The 22,297-nt window shown below is 34.2% G+C and overlaps 1 protein-coding gene and 1 long non-coding RNA gene across 2 annotated transcripts in view; one reads left to right on the top strand and one right to left on the bottom strand.

The window, feature by feature from the left end:
- LOC136035278 (uncharacterized) overlaps positions 1-22,297 on the bottom strand; it is a 270,968-nt gene that overhangs the window by 215,213 nt on the left and 33,458 nt on the right. The window lies entirely within an intron of this gene.
- The window catches only part of LOC136035280 (uncharacterized), a 40,219-nt gene continuing 38,185 nt past the window's right edge, over positions 20,264-22,297 (top strand). Inside the window, exon 1 of the long non-coding RNA XR_010619386.1 lies at positions 20,264-20,533. This is a non-coding gene — a long non-coding RNA (uncharacterized LOC136035280). The remainder of the gene's footprint in view (positions 20,534-22,297) is intronic.

Here is a 22,297-nt window from a genome sequence, read left to right as displayed (position 1 = left end):
GATTTATCGACTATGCCCATAACTGGTGGACAAAATAAAGTTTCGTTGCAATAAGATGCCACTGAAGTATGTAATAATCACTGAAGACATATTTCAAATGCCACCGAACCAAGAATTCATTTTAAAGAGGTCCTACTGGGGAAAAGCGTTAAATAGTATGAACACAAAGTTTTCACTAAAGTTAGTTCTACCAGCCCTCATTTATCCAAGTATATGGAGCTTCGTGCTAGTGAAAGTCCTTACAATTGCAACATATGTGCACAATATTTCCTCAGAAAATTATTTTAACCAACCGGACTGGAGAATCAACCGGACCAGTTATTCCAACTGGAGAAATGCCTTATACCTGCAATGTTTGTATACTTTATATATTCTTTATACATTCAATATTAAATTATAATTCATTACAATTTTTTATACTTACTATAATTCATTATAATTTATAATTTATTATATAATTTATATATAATTAATTTTTTATATATTATAATTATAATTTAAAAAATTTCCAATATATACTTTATATATTCAATATATATATTCTTTAAATATATAATTTTTACAGCCCATTTTGTACTTCGTACTAGAGAAAAGCCTTACACCTGCAAATCTGTGGCGAAGGATTTTCTCAGAAAGTTTCATTATACAAGCACATAAAGTGTCATGCAATGACCACCATGAAAAAGCAAAAGAAGCAAGTATAGACCATGAGAAAATCAATTTTCCAACTTGATACTGCAAAAGTGAACATCTATTATCTTTTTTTGTGCAGAAGTCTTGCAATATGTTTGTTTTTTTCCTATTTTTTTTATCTCACATCTTTGATTTAGCTGAGTTAAGGCTTATTTAAACTGCGAGAAAGTCTTTCAATCAAACATATGACAGAGAACTTTGAAAAATTTTGGAGAGAACTTGAAAAAGTCATAAAGAGATTTAGGGAATCAAAAATAAAGAAAATCATCTTTAGCATAATGTTCAAACAAGAAAAAAACTTGAGCAGAATTTACAAATAATAAAAAATTTAGCAGAATTTTTAGAAGAACCTTTAGAAGAATGGTGAAACAAGAAGAAAACCTTAGCAGAACTTTTCAAACAAGAAAAACCTAGAGTAGAATTAAATTTTTTTTGTAGAATTTTTAACAAAGAAAATTTTTTCAACAGTACTTATAAATAATCAAAGTTCGTTTCACAGTATTTTCAAAAACTCAAAAAAATATGAAGTCAATTTTCAAAAAGTCACATTTGAGGGTACAAAAACTGAAAAACAGGAAACATACGAAGAGAATTCAAGAAATGTGCGTCGCACAAACTTGCGCATTGAAAAAGATCTTTCCAGAGCCACTTGATATGGCTTCAGATTAGGGGCTAGGTGCAGCGATACGCCAGGAGTCGAATTATCAGCGTGGCAAGGGGACCGCAAGAGGATTGCACAGTGGTAGGGGGACACTACGAAGCTATGAATCGGTAGGGGCCACTCCAGCATCGCCCATTATACAGGGGCTGCCGTGGTGCCGTGCAATGTCACAGAACAGCTCCCACGCCAATCTTGCACCGAACGGCACCGAAAATATCTTTTTTCTTACGCAAGTTTGTATATCACATCTTTCTTGTTTTCATGGTTTCTTGAATTCTTTTTGAATATTCCAAGTAATTTCAGTTTCTATGTATGCAAACTCAAAACCTAAGAACATTTAGATTCGAGTAAAATACAATTTTGCACAAAATTTCTATTTTTTGACATCTTCCAAATATTTTCATTAAAATTTGTGATTTTATCATGCTAAATTCTAAGAAAAAATAAACTTCTATACTTAAACTGAGTTTCAATGACTCTCAGATGCAAAAATATTTGAGCAAGCAAAGAAACAGTAACAAGCTAAGCACTAGGGAAAAAATTACAAAACGAGATGCATAAAATTATCACAGAGAGGCTGGATAGTAGATTTTTCATCATGGTTGCATCTGTAGCTACAGCCTACTATAGAGTAAACCAAAGCCAATAGTAACCAAAAGTTCAAAAAAAGAGTTTTGAAAAAAAAAACCCAATGACAAAAATTGCCATCTGATACTGATTCAGGAATGGTTCTTTTCTGTTCATCTTAAAGTAAAAGTTTATAACGAAGAAAAATTATGGGGATTTTGAAAAGAGCATGAAATCCCAACAAAATGGCATCAGATCAAAATGAATAGTACACCATTAGAATCAGCTTGGTTGAAAACCTTATTTAGGGTAATTACAACCCCCTACCTTAAACAACAAAGAAAACAACTTTTTTTGCATGCGTTTTTTAAGAAAACAACTTTTTTTTTTCTTTTTCCCATCCAGGAATAGGTAGCTATCACGACATCATAGAGATATATTAAAAATGGCTTGTCATTAGTGAGTTATAACAAGCGTAATTGTCATGGTAGCTGCACCCTAGTACAGAGCGAACCACAGCCCCCTAGTAACCAAAATTTAAAAACGTGTTGAAAAAATTGGTCGCAGCAGTTACTGCAACCTAGTATAAGGCAAACTGTAGCCAATAGTAGCAAAATAGGTTTCGAAAAAAAAATGCCAGGTGAGAAAAAAATATCATCTGACCCTGACTCCAGAATTTTTTTTTAAGTTTATAAAGAAAAGGAACTTAAGGTAATTTCTGAAAAAGCTTGAAAAACCTCAAAAATGGTTTCTTATTTCAACGAAAAGGGATGCACCTTTGGAATCAGCATAGTCGAGAACCTTATATAGGGGAATTACAGTCCCCCACCCTGATCAACAAGAAAACCACTTTTTTCTGTTTGTAGCACTGATGGGTCTCCTATTTTTTCAACAGGGCTAGCCGGCTATTAGGAAGTGATAAAGAGATTTTTAATTGCTCATTTGAAATGAAATTGCTATATATAGTTGTTTTTGTAATTGCAAAAAATAAATTCTAAAATAAAATCAATTTTTTAAGAAAAACTGCATTTTGACTGACTTCGCTGCCTATATAACATATATATAATAATGGCTGAAGCAGTTGCTTCAACCTAGTAGAATTGTTTTAATAAGATATTACAATATTATAGTAAAGAACGAAATTAAATAAGATTTTGAACAAAATTAAATCGTCATATGCATAATTAAAAAAAGGAAGTCTTTCAGTGGTAAGTAAAAAGCGAAGTTGAAACTTACAGTAAAACGAACAAAATTATCACTTCACAGCCTATCTAATATATCGATGTATCGATATATCTAATACACGATACATTAATATATCTATAAAACTAGCACAAATAAACCAACTGGTGATATTTCCCTATGTTTTGTAAATTTATAGAAAAATATCGCTTTCCCGAAAATGTTAAAGACAAGTATAAAAAAATAATATAGTTTTAGGAGTCAAAAGCGAGTGTGTTATCTATAACACACTTCATAGTCTTACACAAGCTGTAATATCAGCAAACTTTCAGTATATAATTAAAATTACCTTAAAAAGTTAAGCATAAAAATAAATACTGTTTTGAGAAGTGCAAAGTCATTAAACAGCATTCAAAGATAATGGATTGATTTATCAGGTACCTATCATCAGTCTTGTCCTTAAAAACAGAGAAAACCTTCCGACCAGTGTTCATCGTTCAGACCGATTACTATTTCCCTTTACTTTGTAAAATGTTTGAAATAATGGTTACTGATGAAATAGTGACTAATTTTAATACACCTGATAATCAGGTTGGGTTTAAGAAAGGGGTCAGCCTTGATCATTCACTTCACATTAACAGTAATTTGTTGATGCATGCTGAAGTGTCGTAATTAAAAACTAAGACACTTAAAGATTAATATAAAAGAGGAACAGTGAATTTACATGCAAGGACAAAGGACGTCTGTTTGATAAATGAATCAAAGACATTTGTTATATCTCACAATCGCAACACATTAATGGCACAATAATAATCTAATATTTCTCAGCTATAATGAGCATTAGATTAGTGTCACTTACAATGCTTTTTAGAGATCTTTTCTAAAATTATACAGGAAAGATGAAAGAAAACTCATCTGTATTTGACAGGCAATCAAAAAAGGCTCTAGTCGGAATTGCTTTGAAGTTTTCAAAGGGAATATGGTATTTTGCATTTTAATTCTTTACTGCTTTTAAGGCTCGTCGTTTAAGCAACTAAAATATATCTCACACTAAAAAAAACCTGAAATTTAGAAGTCCCCTTAACAACGGCTAAAGGTATAGAAACGAGATACGTTAAAATTTGTGAGTAGTTTCGATACATTATCATCAAACTTTAAAATCTATAGCAAAAAAAAAACCTTTGAAGAGCATTTGAATGCTAAATTTTAAAGTGGACAAGGTGAATTTCTATTCTTGTTTATTGTCAACCCTTAGAAATCCAACGTTTTTTGTGTTGCGGTGATAGGTAGCACAATAGTGCTTGCTCAGTAAAGAACGAGGTGGGATCAATGGAGATAACGTCGAGGACCACACTGCCTTTCCATGACAAAAGTATAACAGTTCAAAATAGGGATGAAACCTTTTAATCGACAGTGAATAGATGTAAAATTTGTAACTGGATATTTCTAACATATACACAGTGTTCATCATCAGCAGTAAAATTGGTGATGATGAACAAAAACATGAGTGTTTTACTGCTGATGATGAACACTGTATGTGTGTTCGAAACATCCAGTTCAAAATTTATATCTGTTCACTGTAGATTAAAAGGTTTCATCCCTATTTTGAACTGTTATACTTTGGTGGGGTCTATGTAATATTAATTGCAAAAAACATTTTCCTTAAAAAGCTTTTCAAACCAAAGTAAAGAGCTACATTAAATCTGATTGCGGAAATAAAGTTAAAAATGTAGTAGTTGTAATGTAAAAGAAAAATAAATCGCTATCAGGAACTGGCACGTACGCAGGGGGGGGCTTTGGGCCCGCCCCCCCCCCCGAAATTTTGTGAAATGTTTAATTTTTCCAATGGTTTCTTGGGATTTTTGGCGCAAATAGGACATTTATTGTGTTGCGGAGCAATTGTGTTGCGGAGCAACACTACTGCTTTCGTAGTTTTTTTTTTTTTTCACCGTGATCAGCGACCTGTAGCTCCGAAGTGGTAAGAGTTAAAAATTTGAGATTTTTCAGAGGGAAGGGAAACGTGAAACAGAGTAAAAAAGTTCCAGAGAAGTTCCTAAAATTTCTAACAGTTTTCCATAAAAAAAAATAAAACCGTTTTTTTCTTAGAAACTCTGCGTTCGATGTTTGGCGTCAAGTTAAGACGACCCTAGCTTCGGAAATAAACTTGTTAGAAATACAGTTATGCTGAACTCATGTAGAACTTTCATTTGTCTCTTCGAGAACCGGAGCACAAAATTCCGTAGCTCTTACAGATTTCCCGGAAATAATTCCGGAAAAGTCCATCTCGTTCCGATTTTTTTTGGAATTTTCTCAAATTTTCGATTTTGATGTTTCTTATATTTTTATCGAGTAGTGCTATGAAAAGTATGCAAGAAGAAGTGAAGTGTTCTATATACCAAGTTGCTTCGTTCTCTAAGAAATAATTTCCGAAGTTTCGACGTTCTAGAGGTAACTTCTGTTCTGGACCAGCTAGAATTTTTTTTCCAACGCGGTTCGACAGGTCTCGATCTCCTAACAACTGGAGCTTACAATAGTTTCTCCGAAATAAAATTCCTTCTTTGGGTTTTTCTATTTGGAAGTTTTGTCATGCCCTCGGGGCAATTTAAATTTTTTGGTGAATTTGGTTTGTTTTATATTTTCCTAGCTTAGACCATCAAAAGTTAAGCAGAAAACTATAAGACGTTATTTCCGTATCTCTTTCAGATTTCCCGGAAATAATTCCCGAAATGTGCGTCTCGAAACATAATACCTCGAATTGGCGTCAAGTTAAGACGGCCCTAGTTTCAGAAGTAAACGTTTTAGAGATAAAATAATTATGAACTCATATAGAACTTTTATTGATGTTTTCGAGAACTGAAGCATGAAATTCCGTAGCTCTTACAGATTTCCCGGAAATAATTCCGGAAAAGTCAATCTCGTTCCGATTTTTTGAAATTTTCTTAAATTTTCGATTTTGATGTCTATTTTATTTTTATAACGTGAAATGGATTAAAAAGTTCCTCAGAAAGATGCTTCAAGATAACAATCGAAGCCGCATTAGAAAAATGTCCTCTGAAGGACATAATGGAGACTGTTGCTCCGCAACTGTGTCCCGTAGGGCACAGTTGCACGTGTTGCTCCGCAACTGTGCCCTAAGGAACAGGGCACAGTTGCTGCAACACTTCCCGTTGCACAGGCAACGGAGGTCTAGTTAAGAATCTAAATACATGTGTGAAGCCTTTTTTGGGGGATTTTACAGCATGCAATTACCCGGTCAAGTCACTGCCCAATTATTAACCCATTTTCTGTCTAAATTTTTACCTTCTTTGAAGTAATTAAATAAAAAAAAACTAGTTTTTTTAACTGAAAGTAAGGAGCGACATTAAAACTTAAAGCGAACAGAAATTACTCCGTATATGAAATGGGTTGTCCCCTCCGCAGTCCCTCGCTCTTTACGCTAAAGTTTGACTCTTTGCCACAATTCTACTTTTTAAAACAATGAAAAACTTTAGCGTAAAGAGCGTGGGACTGCGGAGGGGACAACCCATTTCATATACGGAGTAATTTCTGTTCGTTTTAAGTTTTAATGTCGCTCCTTACTTTCAGTTAAAAAAACTAGTTTTTTTTATTTAATTTCTGAAAGTTTTTGAATTAATGCATTTTTGATTTTGGCTCTCCGCACATAAATTATTGAAATGAAATTAGTATATTAATTTTTTTTGGCTAAATGGCTTTCTCTTAGTTTTGATCTGACGATTTTGAGAAATAAGGGGTGGGGAAGGAGGCCTTGCTGCCCTCCAATTTTTCGGTTACTTAAAAAGGCTACTAGAACTTTTAATATTCAACGAACGTTTTTATTAGTAAAAAATATACGTAACTTAAGAATTAACTTACGTAACAAACTTTTATATTCTTATATTTTTATTATGTGTACGAGGGGGTTTGTACCCTCGTTAATACCTCGCTCTTTACACTAAATCGTAAGTTTTGTCCCAATTCTTTAAGAATGACCCCTGAATCAAAAAGGCCGTAGAATAAATAGTTGAAATCACTAAAAATATTTTAGCATCAAGAGCGAGGTATCTATCTCCTCCTAAATACCTCGCTCTTTATGCTAAAGTATTTTTAGAACCCCTCATATGCGTAATAATCTCTGTTCGTTTTAAATTTCAATGCTATTCCTTACTTTCATTTGAAAAAACGTTTTCATGTTTATTTTTTCATTGTTTTTTTTTATAGTAATGCTAGAAAATCCTGCGCCCTTTTCATTGAATTTTTCTTCCCCCGTGACATATTCCTCAAAGGAAAGATCCTCCCACAAAGCCCTCTCCCATCAACCCCACCCCCCAAACCAAAAAATCCCCATGAAAACGTCTGTACACTTCCCAATAACCATTACTATATGTAAACACTGGTCAAAGTTTGTAACTTGCAGCCCCTCCCTCAGGGATTGTGGGGGAGTAAGTCATTCCCAAAGACATAGTTATTATGGTTTTCGACTATGCTGAACAAAATGGCTATCTTAAAATTTTAATCTGTTGACTTTTGGAAAAAAATGAGCATGGGAGGGGGCCTATTTGCCCTCCAATTTTTTGGTCACTTAAAAAGGGCACTAGAACTTTTCATTTCCGTTAGAATGAGCCCTCTCGCGACATCCTAGGACCACTTGGTCGATAAGATGACCCCTGGGGAAAAAAAAAAAACAAAAAACAAATAAATAAACACGCACCCGTGATTTGTCTTCTGGCAAAAAATACAAAATTCCACATTTTTTAGATAGGAGCTTGAAATTTTTGCTATAGAGTTCTCTGATATACCGAATGCGATAGTGTGATTTTCGTTAAGATTCTATGACTTTTAATTGATGTTTCCCCCTTTTTTCCAAAATAGGGCAAATTTTCTCAGGCTCGTAACTTTTGATGACAAAGACTAAATTAATTGAAACTTAATATTTAGAATCAGCGTAAAAATTCGAATCTTTTGATGTATCTTTTAGCATCAAAATTCCGTTTTTTAGAGTTTCGTTTACTATTGAGCCGGGTCGCCCCTTACTACAGTTCCTTACCACGAACTGTTTGAAAAGAAAATAATTCGGTATTTCGGGGCTTCTGACATTATTACTCCTTTGCGGAAGTTAGGCTCAAAATTGAAAAAGGATTATAGTTTTTCTCTGGGCCCCTTCCACCTCTTAGTTCGTTTATTTTCCCGTTAGTTTTCACCTGTTTTCGCTTTATAGTTGTGTTATCTCTTAGCAGTAGTTATGGTTGTGGTATATATGTTTTATCGCTCGTATAGTTGTGTTATTTTCAAATTATACTCCATAATAGAGAGGCTCCGAACACCCAGCATTGTATATTAAGCTCTTAATTTGACGTTTTTTTCTAACGTGACCAGATTCGTCCTGCGCCCTTTTCATTGAATTTTTTTCCCCCATGGCATATTTCTCCAAGGAAAGATCCTCCCACATAGCCCCCTCCCTCAACCCTACCCCCAAAACCAAAAAAATCCCCCTGAAAACGTCTGTACACTTTCCAATAACCATTATTATATGTAAAGACTGGTTGAAGTTTGTAACTTGCAACCCCTCCCCCAGGGACTGTGGGGGAGTAAGTCATCCCCAAAAACATAGTTATTATGATTTTCGACTATGCTAAACAAAATGGCTATCTCAAAATTTTGATCCGTTGACTTTGGGAAAAAAATGAGCGTGGGAGGGGGCCTAGATGCCCTCCAATTTTTTTGGTCACTTAAAAAGGGCACTAGAACTTTTCATTTCCGTTAGAATGAGCCCTCTTGCGACATTCTAGGACCACTTGGTCGATACGATGGCCCCTGGGAAAAAAAAAAAAAAAAAAAACAAACAAATAAACACGCACCCGTGATTTGTCTTCGGGCAAAAAATGCAAAATTCCACATTTTTGTAGATAGGAGCTTGAAACTTCTACAGTAGGGTTCTCTGATACGCTGAATCTGATGGTTTCATTTTCGTCAAGATCCTACGACTTTTAGGGGGTGTTTCCCCCTATTTTCCTAAATAAGGCAAATTTTCTCAGGCTCGTAACTTTTGATGGCTAAGACTAAACTTGATGAAACTTATATATTTAAAATCAGCATTAAAATGCGATTCTTTTGATGTAGCTATTGATATCAAAATTTAATTTTTTAGAGTTTTGGTTACTATTGAGCCGGAACGCTCCTTACTACAGTTCGTTACCACGAACTGTTTGATTAGAAATTGCACTGTTATTTTTTTGTAAAGAGAGTTTGCTTTCCACAGCAAAATAGAATTATCCTTGATATTAGGGCGTTTATCCCCCCTTTTCAGGATAAAGTAAAGCTTTTAATGGATCAATTTTGGAAACTATCATTTTTCATTAAAATCTACGTTTTTGCAATAGAAGAACTACCCCCCACAGCACCCATATTGAACTGTTACCCTAAAATTTCCCTTTCAATGGGATATAATAGATTAATCACTGGTTCTAAATCGCTATGAACATAACCTGAGCCTAAAACGTACCTTTGAGACTTCTGACTTCTTCCCCCCATCCGCTACAATACTACAGATTAGAGTTAATCTGTATTTTCCGATATATGTACTTTTTGCATTACTGAATAAAAAATTGCTATTTTATATCTGCTGTTTCGAAGGTTTTGGGACCTCCATCCGAAAAAAATTCCTGCGTACGTGCCTGATCAGGAAACAACTGACACCGAAGAATAACAGAAATTACAATAAATAATCAGATTCAACTTGAAACAAATATAGACTACAACAAACAAGAGGGGGTGAGCTCCCCCATGCCTGGTAAGGACTGTGACGTCATTTACACTTTACTGAAAATAATTTGTTATTTTAGGTTGTGAGTTTTTATTATAACAACAACAATAACAGAAAAAGAAATCCAATTAACCAAGATTATTTGAAAGATCTAATGAAATGCAGATTGAAAGTTTTATATATATTTGTATTCAATCCTGAAAGTCTCAGAAGTTTTGTATTTCTTAATGTTATACAAGAAAAAATATTTATTGTAGCACAGCGGTATGTGCATCGGACTTAGTCCGGATATCGCAGGTTCGAATCCTGCCACAGACAACAACAAAAAATATTTACATCTATTTAGTTTTCAGTAAAATATAAATGACGTTTTGGTCTGTACAAATTTAAAGGGGTGTTTGCTTGTTTCCTTTTACTTCCTGTAGCATAGTTTGTTTTCAGTTTAACTTGATTAATTATTATAAATTCCGTTTATTTGTTTATTGACAATGATTTATGTCCGTTTTACACTTCATTACTAATTGAAACTTCAATTTAATTAAGCACTTTGGCAATTTTTTTATGACTGGAATTAAATTTCCTTTTCCTGTTCATCCTTCATAGACACCAAAATAACTTCAATCTTTTGATTGACTAATAAACTGTTCGAGTATTTCAAGGGGTTTTAAGGATTGTTTCTGCAATTGTTATTTAGAATGAATTCTTTTTTGTCTCCAGACAAATAAGTTTATTTTTGTCTTCATTTAATAGAATTCTTGCATGAGGATTTCCTCAAGAAGAGTCCTATAGAGATGTGACGTTATTTACATGGAAGGTGTGTCTCCTAAATTAGAAAACGAGTCCGAGGTATCCCAGATAGCCAAATTAAAAAAAAAATGGAGCTGTTTTCAAGGAAAAAGTTATAAATACATACACACTTGCTAGTTAAAAGGGAGTAGATATAACGATCTCGCTATGCCAATCGTCCTAATTTATAAAACTTTGATAGGTTTTATTGTGATTTACAAACTGTTTAGGCTACAAGTAAATCAGTTCCGCGGTGTTTGAACCTAAATCAAAGGAAGGTTTTCTCTCTGTTTTAATAGAAGACCACAGCTGATCAATCGTGCAGGATTGGCACCTTGTTGCAGTTTAGAAGTACATTGTAATAGCAGGCGCTTATTCCTAAGCAGTGGTGTTTGTTCATTTAGTCAACATCGTTGAAGGGACTGTCTTACTCTTTTGAAAATAAAGTAATGGTTTAAACTCAAGATGATTAACGACTTTTCTTTATTTACAAATTGAATTAGTAATAAAGTGCACAAATGAACTTTAGCTCAGTCTCATTTCAATATAATTCATGAATAAGACAATCTACTTTATATTCTATCTTAAATCATTTGTCCTTCCGGTCTCGGGTGTTACTGTCCTTCTTTATTTCGTATGAAGGCCTTGGATGATTTACCACGAAGGAAAGAGTGGACAAGAAGCTTCATCACTCTGTGAACCGAGCTTTTAAGGAAAATTAGATAAAAAAGAAACAAATTTTTTCAACTGAAAGTAAGGAGCGACATTAAAACTTAAAACGAACAGAAATTGCTCCGTGTATGAAGGGGGCTTTTCCTCCTCAACGCCCCGCTCTTAACGCTAAAGTTTGACTTTTTTTTCTTAATTAAAAGTAAAACACTTTAGCGTAAAGAGAGGGGCGTTGAGGAGGATAAGCCCCTTTCATATACGAAGTAATTTCTGTTCGTTTTAAGTTTTAATGTCGCTCCTTACTTTCAGTTGAAAAAACTAGTTTGTTTTTTTAATTTAATTTCTGGACATTTTTGAATTAATGCATGTTTTGATCTTGGCTCTCCCTACATAAATAATTAAACGAAATTTACATATTCATATTTTTTTTGGCTAAATGACTTTCTCATAGTTTTAATCTGAAGATTTTGAGAAAAAACGAGCGAGGGAGAAGGTGTAGCTGCCCTCCAATTTTTTGATCACTTAAAAAGGCAACTAGAACTTTTAATTTTTTACGAACATTTTCATTAGTAAAAAATATACGGAACTTACCAATTAACTTACGTAACGAACTTCTATATTCATATGTTTTTATTGCGTATATGAAGGGGTTCAGCCCCTCGTCAATACCTCGCTCTTTACACTAAAGCTTAAATTTTGTACCAATTCCTTAAGAATGACCCCTGAATCACAAAGGCCGTAGAATAAATATTTGAAATTACTAAAAATACTTTAGTGTAAAGAGCAAGGTATTAGGAGGAGGTGAACCCCTCATATGCGTAATAATATCTGTTAGTTTTAAGTTTTTATGCTGTCCTTACTTTCTGTTGAAAAAAAAAATCATATTTATTTTTTCATTTTTTTTTTTTACATAATACTAGAAAATCCTGCGCCCCCTTCATTGAAATTCTCTTCCCCTACGACAAATTCCCCCATGAAAGGATCCTCCCACACATGAGCCCTCCCACAATGAGCCCTCTCACGACATTTTGGGACCACTGAGTCGATACGATCACCCCTGGGAAAAAAAAACCAAATAACACGCGTCCGTGATCTGTCTTCTGGCAAAAAATACGAAATCCCACATTTTTGTTGATAGGAGCTTGAAACTTCTACAATACGGTTCTCTGATACGTTGAATTTGATGGTGTGATTTTCGTTAAGATTGTACGACTTTTAGGTGGTGTTTCTCCCTATTTTCTAAAATGAGGCAATTTTCTCAGGCTCGTAGCTTTTGATGCGTACGACTAATCTTGATGAAACTTATATATTTAAATTCAGCATTTAAATCCAATTCTTTTGATGTAACTATTGGTATCAAAATTATATTTTTTAGAGTTCGGTTACTATTGAGCCGGGTCGCTCCTTACTACAGTTAGTTACCACGAACTTCGATGGGGACCAAACGTGGTTTCACTATTTTTAATCAACAAACTTTAAGAAAAAGAATATAAAAACACATAATGGTGTAATAGAGGCAAAACCTGAAATTTCCACAAAACTCTTGCAGGAAAATCCTCACCCTTTGCCTGCGTCAAGTTGTCCCAGGAAATCGAGCCCGTGAAGGCACCCATAGACCGCAAATAATCTCTACGAAGCTATGACTCTGATATTTCTAGCGATAAGCCAATGTTTAAGTGCAAAAAACGATTATCTGATGACAGTAAACTAGGGAGGCCCGTTCATAAACCCCTTAAAGACCAAATTTTATTATTAAATGCAACAGCTGTGTCTTTGAGCGAGGAAGGTAGCGCTCGCAAAATGCCTGACAGCAAAACATTTTCAGAAGAAAATGCAGAACCAATTAAATTCAATAATAAACATAAAGACACTCTAAACCACTCTACCAAGGCTAATGTGCATAAAAAATGATGTAATTTTAAAAGAAACTAAAGTACAACAAAGTGGAAAGATTTCAAACCCTCGGCTAAAGTCAGTAGATAACCACAAAACTAAAGACTATAATCTAGCTTGTCAAATGCGTCAGTGACTGAGGAAAACAGTACCAATAAAACTTAACACTTAAACTTAAGGATAAATTTTAACCTTCATCGTAAAAGTAAACAAGTTGAAAACAATAAAGCAGCCAATTTCTATGAACCTGCTCGTAATAAAAAAAAACAAAAAAACAGGAAACTCTTATTGACAAGAGTGCAGAATACGCAACATCAGACAAAAAAGTTAAATCCTGGTGTAACTATAATGAAAAAAAGATGAATAAAAAAACAGAGGTGTAATAATAAAAAAAAAATGATGTAATAAAAAAAGAGGAAACTTTTATTGACAAGAGTGCAGAACATGCAACATCAGACGAAAAAGTTATATCCTGGTGCAACTATAATAAAAAAAGAGAAATACAAAAATAAAGAGGTGTAATAATAAAAAAATGGTGCAATAAAAAAAAGAGGAATAAAAAAATAAACAGGTGTAATAATAAAAAAACGGTGTAGAAAAAAAATGGAAACTCTCATTGACAAGAGTGCAGAATATGCAACATCAGATGAAAAAGTTAAATCCTGGTGCAAGTATAATAAAAAAAGAGGAATACAAAAATAAAGAGGTGTAATAATAAAAAAATGGTGCAATAAAAAAAAGAGGAAACTCTTATTTACAAGAGTGCAGAATACGCAACATCAGGCGAAAAAGTTAAATCCTGGTGTAACTACACATAAGATCGTTGTTTTAAATTCTTACAATCAAGGTTAAACTAAAGCCAAAAAAAAAGAATCAGTTGAGATAAAAGATAAAATCAAACGAGTAGATGCATCTAATAATGCTGTAAATACTTTATTTATATCCTAATTGACTAAAATGAACCGAGGAAACTCAAATTCTCAAAAGGGAAGTAAAGATCAACGCATCATTCAAAAGACGGTAATCCTGGTGCAATTGTGCGCAAAATCAAAATATCTCAAATATAGTTGAAACTTTCAACTGATATTGAAACTATAGTTGAAATTTCCAGACATTTTGAGAAAGATTTTGAGCTCGATCAAAAGACACTATGTTACTCCCGGTCGTCAAAACAGCGTATTTGCAATATGTCAGGAATGGTTAATTACATTTAGTTGAAGCTTAGAGGCGATGTTAGGGGGAATGTTTGAGTAAATCAAAAGGTACTAATTATAACTAATATAAAAGAATATGACGTTTTAAGCCTTAAGTTGAAGACGTGGAAAACTAAAAAAATATTCATTATATTTACCAGTCATAAAAATTTATCAACCAAAAATAACCAATAGGAAATTTTTGATAGAATTTTCAGTAAAAGACGTTTTCAAAGAAAAGTAAAGAGCCATATTAAACTTAATACCAGCAGAAAAATAGTCTTGTAATAATTCAACCTCAAACGACCAGCAATTACTAAGAAAGAATAAATGAAACCTAGACCCAGCCAAGACTAAGATAAATGATCTTACAAACATAAAAATAGTAGATATTGATATAGATGAACCAAAAATCTTAAAATGAATAACAGTTAAATTGCACATTCAAGTCTAATTTAACAGGTACTAATATCATTATTAAATATTCAGGTTACTTTCAGTTGGTATATTTTCATTTCCTTGGATTAACCTTACAATTCTTTGTTCTTCACTTTCATATTTGAGACGATCTGATTCTTGCTGTCGCTTGTACTTCTCGCTGCTGCTTGTAACCGCGTTTTTTGTTCTCTCTGTCACATATCCTTTAGCCACATATTTCCTTGCTCTTCAATTTCATGTTTGATTCGTTATGATCATTGTTATCACATGCATTGTGACCAAATATTTGTTTGTTATTCACTTTCATTTTTGACTCGTTGTAATTCTCGTTGCCACTTACATTTTATCCGCATATTTCTTAGTTGTTCTCTTTCGTTCTTGACTCGTTGTCAAGCAATGATTTCGCAAGCATTCTTACCACATATTTCTTTGTTCTTCATTTTTGTTTATTGTTACTTCAGACATTTTTTCAATGTCTTTTGTCATAGCTGCTCGGATTGGTCTTATCACACTTGTTGGTCTAGGTTGTTCAATTTCACCCATTGTGAATTTACATTTCTCCAGTCTACTCCTGCTCTTTTTGTTCATTTTGAGCAATTCTTAATTTAAGTTTGTGTCCTTTAGATATTTAAATAAAAAAAAAAGTTTTTTTTAACTGAAAGTAAGGAGTGACATTAAAACTTCAAACGAACGGAAATTATTCCATATAGTAAAGGGTTGTCCCCTGCTTAACACCTCACTCTTTACGCTAAAGTTTGAATCTTTGTCACAACTCTACTTTTTTTAAACCATAAAAAAAAATTAGCGTAAAGAGCAAGGTGTTGAGGAGGGGACAACCCCTTTACTATACGGAAAAATTTCTGTTCGTTTTAAGTTTAATGTCGCTCCTTACTTTCAGTTGAAAAAAATTGTTTTTTTTATTTAATTTCTGAACGTTTTTGAATTAATGCATGTTTGATTTTGGCTCACCGCACAGAAATAATTAAAACTAAATTTGCATATTATTTTTTTTTGGCTAAATGGCTATCTCGTAGTTCTAATCGGAAGATCTTGAGAAAAAAAGTAGCGGGGGAGGAGGCCTAGTTGCCCTCCAATTTTTTGATTACTTAAAAAGGCAACTAGAACTTTTAATTTTTTACGAACGTTTTCATCCTATACGTAACTTACCAATTGACTTACGTAGCGAACTTCTATATTTGTATGTTTTAATTACGTATATGAAGGGGGTTTATCCCTTCGTCTTTACCTCGCTCTTTACACTAAAGCTTAAATTATGTCCCAATTCCTTAAGAATGACCCATGAATCACAAAAGCCGTAGAATAAATAGTTGAAATCACTAAAAATACTTTAGCGTAAAGAGCAAGGTATTACGAGGATGTGAACCACTCATATGAGTAATAATTTCTGTTCGTTCTAAGTTTTAATGCTGCTCCTTACTTTCAGTTGAAAAAACTTTCAATATTTATTTTTCATTATTTTTTTTTTATAATGCTAGAAAATCATGCGCCCCTTTCATTGAAATTCTTTTCCCCCATGACAAATTCCTCCATGGAAAAATCCTCCCACGTAACCCCATTTCAAACTCCCCCCCAAACCTAAAAAATACCTGTGAAAACGTCTGTACACTTCCCAATAATCATTACTATATGTAAACACTAGTCGAAGTTTTTACCTTGCAGCCCATCCCACGGGGACTGTGGGGGAGTAAGTCGGTCTCAAAGACATAGTTAATAGGTTTTTCGACTATGGTGAATAAAATGGCTATCTCAGAATATTGATCCGGTGACTTTGGGGGAAAATGAGCGTGGGAGGGGGCCTAGAGGCCCTCCAATTTTTTGGTCGCTTAAAAAGAGCACTAGAGCTTTTAATTTCCGTTAGAATGAGACCTCTCGCGACATTCTAGGACCGTTGAGTCGATATTATCACCCCTGAAAAAAAACAAAAAACAACAACAACAAGCATCCGTGATCTGTCTTCTGGCAAAAAATGCAAAATTCCACATTTTTTTTGATAGGAGCTTGAAACTCCTACAATAGGGTTTTGTGATACGCTGAATCTGATGGTGTGATGTTTGTACAGCATTCTATCACTTTTAAGGGGTTTCCCTTCTATTTTCTAAAATAAGGCAAATTTTTTTAGGCTTGTAACTTTTGATGGATAAGATTAAACTTGATGAAACTTATATATTTAAAATCAGCATTAAAATGCGATTCTTTTGATGCAACTATTGGTACACTTCTACAATAGGGTTTTGTGATATGCTGAATCTGATGGTGGTATCAAAATTCCAGTTTTTAGAGTTTCGGTTGCTATTGAGCCGGGTCGCTCCTTACTACAATTCGTTACCACGAACTGTTTGATATAACTGTTGAAAACATCTTTCGTAAATAGACTCATTACATTTGGTGTTTTATGCTTAGCCATTTTTCTATTTTGATTTTACATGTGTCATCAAATATTGTGGGGTAACAGTTTGTAAGTCAGATGCGACTCGGCCTAATAATAACCAAAACTCTAAAAAAGGGTATTTTGATAACAGTAGATACATAGAAAGAATTGGCTCTTTGTACTATTCTAATCATATATAATTCATTAAGTTTAATGCTATGTAATTCGACGAAGTAAGCAGCAACCTCCAAATGAAATATCTTTATTTGCTATGCTTTCCTCAGAAAAATGGAGGCCTACAAAGTGAATACATACAACGTTGTAGGGACCCAATGACTTGTAATTAGCACTTGCGTAGTTTAAGGCATCTTTGTGGGTTCGAACTGGGTTTTACACCATTTTTTTGGCATCAAACATTGCAATGGCGTTGCTCTTCTAATGCAATATTTCTTTTTTTTTCACTTTCATTTTGACTCATTCTTTGAGGAAATTTTGAGTTTCCCTGCCGCTTGTTTCCTAACAGCACAATTCTTTGTTCTTCACTTTCATTTTTGAAACGTTCTAATGCTCGCTCTCGTGTGTCTGCTAATTGAACGATTCTTTGTTTTTCACTTTTATTTTTGTCACATTCTTTTTCTCGGTGTCACTTATAATTCTCGCCTCCACTTATCTTCTAATCGCATATTTCTTTGTTCTTCACTTTGGTTTTTGACTCGTAGCAATCGTTTTTTTCGCAACTACTCTATTTCTTTGTTCTCTGTTTTCGTTTATCATTACTTCATACTTTTTGTGAATGCCTTTGCTTTTCTTGGTTGGATTATGTTTGTCATATTTAATGCTCGAGGGCTCATGTTCTCCCATCGTGAATTTTGCGTTTCCCAAGTCGTTCTCTTGATCTTATTTTATGGTCTAATTTGTTCATTTTGAACAATCGTAAACTTACGTTTTCGTCCTAAAAGTGTTACAAAACTGTTTAAAACGCCTTTTGTAAGTACTCCGATTATGCTTGGTATTTTATATCTATATATATAAAAATAAGTTGTCTGTCTGTGTGTCTGTCTGTCAGGTGACGTCATGTTTCTGTGTCGACTGACGTCATGAAGTTAGTTGTCGTCATTTTTGCTATGACGGTGACGTCATTAAAGATATTTAAGACATATATGTTCACGTAGAAATCTATTAATGTTTAAGTTTAAAATGACTGATGAACTTACAATGGCAAAAGCCGATGAAGATGCTCAAAGAGTCTATGCTAAAAAACTTGCTGCTGATAGAGAAAGTCAGAAAAGAAAGCGTGCCGAGGAATCAAAAGAACAGCAAGGAAACAGGCTTGAGGCTAAAGAACGCAAAACCGCGCAGTTAGATGAAGATCCACCTGGACAGCGAGAGTCAAAACATATCAAAACTGAAAATGATAGCGATGATGATTGGGTTTGGGATTTTGACTTGGATAAGGTCATCAATGCCTACCAGATTTTAGTTAAAAAAACAAAGGTTCGGCGATATGTATTTCATAGTGAAGCTGAAAAATAAAGAAGAAAAAGAAAACTGAAAAAAGAAAAAATGTAAAAAACTAAAAAATACTAAAAAGAAAAAACACTCAAAGAGAAATTACAGACCGGGACACAAATGACGACCGGGACAGAGGGAATATAAATAACGACCGGGACACTCAAAGAGAAATTACAGACTGGGATACCGGGACACAAATGACGACCGGGACACAGGGAATATAAATGACGACCAGGACACAGGTATTTAAGAATATCGTTCAAAGACAAATTTTTAATTGTAAGAAGACCGTTGAAAGAGAAATTTCTAATTGTAAAATGACTGAAGAACCTACAATGGCAACACCCGAGGAAGCTGCTCAAAACGAATGTATTCACGCCGAAGTAGCTGAGTTGGTAAAGCGTTATGTTTCAGGTTCTAGGTCCGAGAGGCTCCAGGTTTGAACCTTGGCTTTAGCATTAATACAAAAGAAGAAAAAAACTAAAAAAGGTAAAAACTACAAAAAAACTAATATGGCGCGTAACAACTTACGCGCGCGGGGAGGCTTGGGGGGGCGCGAAGCGCCCCACCAACTAGGTGTTGGGGTGGCGCGAAGCGCCACCCCAACAGCTAGTTTAGCTATATTTCTTTTGTAATTCTGCATACGTCATCAAACAATTCGAGGTAACGAACTATAAGTTAGGAGTGATTCGACCAAATAGTTACCGAGACTCTTAAGAATTTCCATAACAATAGATAAAAAGAAAGAATTGGCTTTCTATACCGGTTCTAAATACGTAAGACCCATTAAATTTAATGTTACCCATCAGAAGCTAATGGTCTAAAAACCTTGGCTAATTTTTGAAAAAATCAGCTTTTGCTTATTGAAAAAAGAATCAACCTTCCCTAGGAATTTGCTTGTTAAAAAACAGAAAAAAAACATAATAATAATAATGCAGAGAGCCCACATTAGTCTTTGCTTAGGCAGCGTAAAGGTTTTCTTAAGTAATCACAGCCATGAAACTGACATAACTCTCTGTTTTGCTGGCCTAGAGCAGCAATGTGGCATAATCAGTCGTTATTTTCACCTTGGTTGCATTATCCATAGCAATCCTGAAAAATAAAATCTAGCCCATAGAATGTTGGCTGTGCAAGTTTATCATGTGGTATCCTGTTTTTTTCGTGTTTTTCGATGTATTTTTTCCATCTGTTTTCTCTTTTGTTTGCAAAATTAGTTCAGTCAGTTTATTTTTTTTAGTTTCTTCCTCACAAGTTTCTCGCCCTTGTCATAGGGTAGACTCGCAGATTTATGTCAGTTGAAAGAGTTTTATCAAATAATGAAGCTAACGGGATAGAAAATCCCGTAAATATTGAAGGAAATTGAAACGGGATTGAGGAAAATCCCGTAAATAATGAAGCTTACCCAATAGACTAATTAAAATATATTTAATCTTAATTTTTTTTACGAACAGGATAGGTAAAATTTACCCAAACTATTAAACAAAGCTTTTTTTCAACTCTCTCTGAAATTCCAGGAGTGTTTAGAAATTCATGCGCGTCTGTCCTTAAAAATTCTCCCTAAAATAAAACTTGCGGCAAAGAGATTCAGTACTTTTGGAATCAACAAGTGATAAACAAATACTGAGGCATTCCAACTCGTGTTATAGAAGAGAACGACAATCTACAAAACTGGACGACGCAAAGCTAGCCGCAAGTGTAATGGCGCAAATACAGTCAATGCGGAAGCAAGTTTTACAGCTGCGACAGGAAGCAAGCGTCCAAAGGATATCTGTTTCACAAGCAAGTGATGAGTAAGTTTAAAATCTAAATTCAAATAAAAAAAAAACAAGTTTTTTTAACTGAAAGTAAGGAGCGACATTAAAACTTAAAACGAACAGAAATTACTTCGTATATGAAAGAGGCTACTTTCTCATCAACACCCCGCTCTTTACGCTAAAGTTTTTTACTGTTTTAAAAAGAAGAATTGAGAGAAAGAGTCAAACTTTAGCGTAAAGAGTGGGGCGTTGATGAGGAAGCAGCCCCTTTCATATACGAAGTAATTTCTGTTCGTTTTAAGTTTTAATGTCGCTCCTTACTTTAAGTTAAAAAAACTTGTTTTTTTTTTATTTAATTTCTGAACGTTTTTGAATCAATGCATGTTTTGATTTTGGCTCTCCGCATAGGAATAATTAAAACGAAATTTGCATATTTTTTTTTTGGCTAAATGGCTTTCTCATAGTTTTGATCGAATGATTTTGAGAAAAAAAGAGCGGGGGAGGCAGCCTAGTTGTCCTCCGATTTTTTGGTTACTTAAAAAGGCAACTAGAACTTTTAATTTTTTACGTATGTTTTTATTAGTAAAAGATATACGTACTTATAAATTAGCCTACGTAACGAACTTTTGTATTCTCATGTTTTTATTACATATATGAGCGGGTTCACCCCTTCGTTAGTACCGCACTCTTTACACTAAAGCTTAAATTTTGTCCCAATTCATTAAGAATGACCCCTGAATCACAAAAGCCGTAGAATAAATAGTTGAAATTACTAAGAATACTTAGCGTAAAGAGCGAGGTATTAGGAGGAGGTGAGCCCCTCATATGCGTAATAATTTCTGTTCGTTTTAAGTTTTAATGCTGCTCCTTACTTCCAGCTGAAAAAAACTTTTCCATATTTATTTTTTCATTGTTTTTTTTTAATAATGCTAGAAAATCCTGCGCTCCCTTCATGGAAATTTTCTTCCCCCGTATCTCATATCCCCCTCTTCTCAAACCCTCCCCCAACCAAACAATTCCCCTGAAAACGTCTGTACACTTCCCAATAACCATTACTATATGTAAGCCCTGGTCAAAGTTTGTAACTTGTAGCCCCTCCCACGGGGACTGTGGGGGAGTAAGTCGTCCCCAAAGACATAGTTATAAGGTTTTTCGACTACGCTGAATAAAATGGCTATCTCAGAATTTTGATCCGTTGACTTTGGGAAAATAATTAGCGTGGGTGGGGGCCTAGGTGCCCTCCAATTTTTTTGGTCACTTAAAAAGGGCACTAGAACTTTTCATTCCCGTTAGAATGAGCCCTCTCGCAACATTCTAGGGCCACTGGGTCGACATGATTACCCCTGGAAAAAAAACCAAACAAATAAACACGCATCTGTGATCTGCCTTCTGGCAAAAAATACAAAATTCCACATTTTTGTAAATAGGAGCTTGAAACATGTACAGTCGGGTTCTCTGATATGCTGAATTGGATGGTGTAATTTTCGTTAAGATTCTATGACCTTTAGGGGGTGTTTCCCCCTATTTTCTAAAATAAGGCAAATTGTTTCAGGCTCGTAACTTTTGATGGGTAAGACTAAACTTGATGAAACTTATATATTTAAAATCAGCATTAAAATGCAATTCTTTTGATGTAGCTATTGGTATCAAAATTCCATTTTTTAGAGTTTTGGTTACTATTGAGCCGGGGTCGCTCCTTACTACAGTTCGTTACCACGAACTGTTTGATAAAATTAAATGTAATCGGATTATGGCCGATTTGGCAATAAACCCGCCAAAAATTAATAAATAAAATCAAAT

Source organism: Artemia franciscana, chromosome 14, assembly GCF_032884065.1.
Source record: "Artemia franciscana chromosome 14, ASM3288406v1, whole genome shotgun sequence".
Taxonomy (NCBI): domain Eukaryota; kingdom Metazoa; phylum Arthropoda; class Branchiopoda; order Anostraca; family Artemiidae; genus Artemia; species Artemia franciscana.
Note: the sequence above shows the minus strand (reverse complement) of the source record. Positions and strands in the feature narration are given on the sequence as shown.